Source organism: Triturus cristatus, chromosome 3_1 (genome assembly GCF_964204655.1).
Source record: "Triturus cristatus chromosome 3_1, aTriCri1.1, whole genome shotgun sequence".
Classification (NCBI taxonomy): domain Eukaryota; kingdom Metazoa; phylum Chordata; class Amphibia; order Caudata; family Salamandridae; genus Triturus; species Triturus cristatus.
In genome coordinates this window covers 184,123,698-184,129,697 of record NC_140583.1, presented here as the reverse complement: position 1 = coordinate 184,129,697, position 6,000 = coordinate 184,123,698, and the positions used below count along the sequence as shown (strand labels likewise).

Here is a 6,000-nt window from a genome sequence, read left to right as displayed (position 1 = left end):
GAGATGTTTAACTCTCTCATGTTCACTATATTGGAATTGGAAGGGGTATCGATAGTCATGGGTGATTTTAATTGTAACATGAACCAATCTATTGACTCCACTACTGGGCGGACAGCTATAAGAATGCTGAAAGTACGGGCTTCTATCTTGGAGTTAGCACATTTACATAAACTCAGGGATGTATTGAGAGCTTAACATCCAAACCTCACAGGGTTTACATACTATTCAAATCTACATAGGCAGTACTCAAGGATAGATAAGGCCTGGGTTAACAAAGTCGTACTTTGAACAGTTAAAATTGAGGTACGTCCTAAAATCACATCCGATCACAACCCTATTCTGTTATCTTTTCAATCACAACCGATAAGTAACTCAAGGCGCTCTTTTTCTTTCCCGCGCTACCTATTGGCTGATGACGATTATATTTTACACATGGGGAAATTGTTGGCAGAATTCATACATTTTAATAATACTTCATCCTGCATGGTTTGGGACTCAATGAAAGCATGCATAAGGGGTATTACACAACAATTTGTACTAGTAAAAAATAAAACCAGAGAGGCCTCCAATAAAACGGCTTGCATAGTGTTAACCAACCTGGAACAATGCCATGCAATGGCAATTAGACAACATGATGGTAATCAGACCCAGGTTTATATTAAGCTGATAGAAGGACAAGAGTCAGCAGCAGGGCTACTTAAAGAAAGAGTTGCTGCTGCTTATAAAAAATTCTGGTCTACTCAATATGAATATAGTGAACAGGTGGGCAGGATACAAGCTTATAAATTAGCCGATAAGGCTAAAAACTTAATAACAGAAATTAAAGGAGTGGACAACGTACTCCACACAGAAACCCATACATACTTACACAATTTGTATCTTTTTATGAAGATCTCTATGCTCCATCAGATCCCATCATAACAGAGGTGGTTTCTAGCTATTTAATGAGATCAGTACTTCTATCATAACCAGCTGAGGATGCTGCCCAACTCTGTTTAGAGATATTGGCAGAAGATATTCTAACAGCTTTGTCGTCACTCCCTGCTGGTAAAGCCTCGGACGAAGATTTGATACCTATTGAATTTCATAAAATATTTAGGAACAAAACTCCACTCTTTGCTAAGATTTTTTTAGAGATAGGCGATGCCGGTATTGTGCCACCAACTTGGGATACTACCTATATTGTATTTTTCTTGAAAAAGGGGAAGAATGCGATCCTATCGCCCGATATTGCTTGTCAATGCTGACACTGAAATATACGCCAAAAGTTTGGCTAATCGTCTTGCTCCCCCGATATCTAAACTGGTCTCCAGACAACAGCACGGCTTTATAGAAGGCCAAGATACTTCGGCACACATTAATACTGCCATAATGGCATTTGACCTGGCCAAACAATCTGGTTTCAACTTGGGAATGATCCTACTAGACGCAGAAAAAACCTTTGACCATGTGGCATGGGGCTGCTTCTGGCCTATTCTTGGTATGACTGGCTTATTGCTTACGTGGGTAAAGGCGCTTTATCGTACATCACAGGCCAAATTAAGCTGTGCTGGTTCGAAGTCTAGGTGTTTATGTATAAATAGAGGCACGTGCCCCCATTATTGTTTGCCCTATATGTCAAACCTTTAATTCAAGTTTTACTTGCTAATAAAAATATCCTGCCACTATGTCCGGTACCCAGTTAACTAAAAGTCAATGTTTATGCAGACGACATTGCTTTTTTTACGGAAGACCCAGGTCATTCTTTAGAATTAATTATTCAGGAGGCAGGAATATTTGGGTCTTTTTCTGGATATAAACTGAATACTTACAAAACTCAGGTGCTATTGAACTTTACACCAGATAACCCTGTTGTGGGAACATGCCCAGAAGTTACTTATCAAGGTATTCGCATTACATCCCAGATTGAAAGCATAATGAAACTAAACTATGATGCTTTACTCCATAACATTATTAAAAAACTTAAGAATAGGCATAAATTAACCATAAGTAGAATTGGCAGGTGTAACATCATAAAATGACAATTCTCCCAAAATGTATTTAGTTCAATTCCTCTAAGAGTCACTACTACATTTTTTAAGAAACTAGATGGGACGATAAGTAGTTTTAAATGGGGCTACAAATGTGCACGCCAAGCAACTACATTCTTAAAGTTTCCATTTAACCAAGGCGGTCTTCTGCGCCCCGGTTTCAAATTATACTATTGTGCCTCTTTCCCGAATAGGTTATGCAGCCTTCTTTCAAACAGAGGCCAGGATTTAAATTACAAACTTTTGCTGGGCCAGGACAGCTGTAGATTTCTGTAACGGATTTACGACCCGAATTACTTCAAGAGAGTACGCTTTAAGACTCTCAGGGGGTTAGTCTTTATCTGGCGAGAAATTGTTGCTAGGTATTCTCTACCAGTATACTTTAATAAATTCCCTCTTTGGCGTAATCCACTCCTCCCAGACATTTTCCATGATTGTGTAGCGAAACAGTGGGCTAGATTTGGCATTGATAATTTGAGAGACCTTTACGATTGTAATGGTTTTCGAACCTTTCAAAATCTGCAAGATACTTTTTTTAATACAACACCAACACTATTATAAATACTTACAACTCAGATTTTTTTCTGAGAGCACAGGGTCTTAAGTCTGTGGAGATACAGGACTTATTGACATTCTTACATGAACCTCCTCAGAAGCAGGTAATATGTGCAGCATATAAGCTCTTTTGCCAGGATAGACTTGGCCTCTGCCTACAGCTAGCTTTAAAATGGAGCATTATCCTTGCGACTGAAATTACCCCTTTAATGTTGAATAAGGCATTTACAACACTAAAAGATGCAGTTTGGTCTACTAATCTGAGATTACAACAATTTAAGACAGTGTGTATGCTGTATTACACTCCCGATAAGATTGTTAAGTGGGGGTGATCAAGAACTCAATATTTAAGCAATAAGCTGAATTGTCCCAAGTGTGGAGAATATGGTGCTAACATTGTCCATATGTTTTTCACATGTCCACAGTTAATGGTTTTCTGGAAGAGAGTCACACAGGTCTGTAAAAACCACCTTGGATTAGATCTGGTTTCTACTACACAGGAGATCATGCTGGGCTACAAGGGGGATGCTAGTCATGCACGCTGGGCACTACTTTCTATAATCTTAGTCACTGCTAGATTAGCTATTTCTAGGGCCTGGATTTCTCCTAGGCCTTGTAATGTAGCGTAGTGGTGGGCTATTGTTGCGGAGGTTTTTGAGAGGGAAAAGGCCCTGGCAAAAGTTAGAGGCTTAAACTCAATGCGGAGATTTAACGCAGTCTGGCATAGAAGGAGCCAGGATTGATTGTACATTCTGTGATACCCCATTTCTTTATGTTTGTACAAATGTATGCACTCGTTTACTCCTCCTGTGATATGATTTGTACCTGTACTGAAACTAGTATAAACTGATCTATGTGTTTGTTTTGCCTCCCATGCATGAAACTTAAATAAATAAAGCAACAACAATGGAAATTGCCAATAGTCTTTCAACTATTACTTTTCTACTTCCTTTTTTCCTATACAAAAGTCCTTCTTCTATGTCCTACATTTGTTTCAGGAAGTAAAAAACACGTGAGCACATCGGGAAATTCGTCAGTGGAAGACCGTCCCCAGATGAGTTTGTAACCATACTGTGGCGCCAGTCAGTCTCAGTGGGGATTGGAAACTTGAGCCGTAGCAGTAAGTGAGCACTCGAGATCCCTTGAATACGGGGAAAATGGTTTACTTCCTTGGAGCTCATTAGTCTCATTGGTGAAGTTGAAAACCAGAGTACACTGCAGTGCCTGCGATCCTTTAAACATGGAAAAACTTTGCAGTGAAATCAGCAGGCACGTGGTAGCACGCATGCTCACGGGGAAGATTACAATTAAGCGCATGAGACAACAGGCATGTGTTCACACTGCAGAACTCGATTGATGAACGTGTGAACACCCAGCTTATTTGCAAAATCACATAAAAAAATATTTATTTTGTATCGCAAAAAATAAAAAAAATATTCTCACAAGGTTCGCCACGCTCACCCTGCGATATATCTCCTTAAAGGCAAAAATACGTTACGCTGATCTTCATAACATTTCCCCTTATAGCAGTTGTCAGACATAGGGGGTCATTACAATGGCGGACAGACTTCAGTCCGTCCCCCATTGTATCAGATTTGGGAACAGCCGCCTACGAGGTGACCTAACCACAATCCGAATAATGATGCGACCGCCACCACGGCGGCACATTCCCCATCTTTTGTATCGCGGCGCGGAATGCGGTCAGCAGCCCCTGCTGCAATACAAAAAATAGGGGCAGGCATCATGTGGTGCCTGCCACATGGTGCAGGGTTATATAGGTGGGCATGATGCCCCCCAGGGCACATGTCCCTGCCCCAGGGATAAAGGGTAGCCCGCTACAGGCCCCCAAATCATTTTGCCAGTCATTTTGCAGCGGGTTGACCGCCGTGGAACGACCAAAGGAAAGGGATAATATAATCCCTACGGTGGTGCACGTCTCCCTCCGGTGGTGTCTGACAGGCACCGCCGTAATTCAGAGGCATGCAGTGAGTGCGATAGGCGGTCAGGTTGAATCCGCCATGCTTCACCAGCCATCATCATATGGTGGGGGAAGACCCGCTTTACAATGGAAGAGGGACAGCCACCGACAGCCTGTCGATGGTGGTTCCTCCGCCATTGAAATAAGGCCCATAGTCATTTAAATTACGTGTTCAGACTAGATTGCACAGCAATAGCACACAGGGGATTCATTACTAGACTCCGAGGTTCACAAGGTTAGATCTATCGTAATAGATCTGAAACTCACAATTACTCGATGAAATCTCTTCCTGGCACTGCCCAAATCCTTGTGACAGCACTTTTTCAGGGGTGAATGTTATTCTTTCTCTGCCTCCTGCGCAGAGTCACTCGTTGCCAAAATCTGTAGTAACCACGTTCCCAATGAATGGTGGTTTATTCCTCTTTATTGCAGGAACAATATCTTAGTACATCAGTAACCTCCTGCTGACTGCCAACCTCTTACCCTAGAACTTATAAGATTCTCCATTCCTTTACATCTTCAGGTCCTAGTAACATTCTATTATGTAGTAGATTTCCACAGTAACATCCTTCACAATTGTCATGGAGCATCACACCTGACACAATATAAAGTTCTTGCTAGTTTGGTACAACTGCCCTTTATAACAGCAAACAAACTCATGTGTAATCTTTTTTAGGCAGGCAGAAATATATTGGTATAATTTTCTATAAAATAATAGAGAAAACAACTCATCATACGCCTTGTGCAAACGTAGACCTTCAGATGCTCAACCGCCCATCAAGCTGGGGATGGGCCACCCCAAGTATTCAGGATGTAAGGGGGGTGCAGGTGTGGCTTGGCACATGCTTGGCAATTGGGAGGACAGGCTGAGCTAGACTTCTGCTGACTTATTGGACCAGCATCATAGGTTCTCCCATCGCTTCCAGCAGTGAATGGTGTGCCACTTGTAGACCCCCAAGATCCATAACTTCTTGGCGATGATCTTCCAGATCGGCTTCTTTTGATGGGAGTTGACCTGTATGGATACATGAAAACAAAAAACATGTTTTGGGACTTTGTTTGTTTGTATTGATGGGACACAATTTTGAGATATCAAAAACAAGCAAAGTTACAAAAGCATAGCTTTAAAAAAAATATTAGAAATGGAAAACACTGGTAGTAACCTGTTGAGTACGCTTCTTCCTTGTTAGGTCCTTATTTCACCAATTCAGGCCAGTGATATACACACACCAAAAATTAGTATTGTTGTGGTGTTGTATCATTATAATGTGTTTAAAAATACACACAATAATAATTGCAATGTCATTTAAAAAGAACAAAATGCCACTTCAATCACTACATTTCACTCAGGACTTTCTAGCCTTTGTTTAAATAGAATAGAAAGTTAGTATGAGTTACATTTTCATTTTAAACATTTACCTGGTCCTCTGGTGAGCC

General features: G+C 41.0%; 1 long non-coding RNA gene across 1 annotated transcript in view; it reads right to left on the bottom strand.

Annotated features, from left to right (window-relative positions):
* Positions 1–4,979: 4,979 nt before the first annotated feature.
* The window catches only part of LOC146859900 (uncharacterized), a 126,488-nt gene continuing 125,467 nt past the window's right edge, over positions 4,980–6,000 (bottom strand). Inside the window, exon 6 of the long non-coding RNA XR_014979066.1 lies at positions 4,980–5,578. This is a non-coding gene — a long non-coding RNA (uncharacterized LOC146859900). The remainder of the gene's footprint in view (positions 5,579–6,000) is intronic.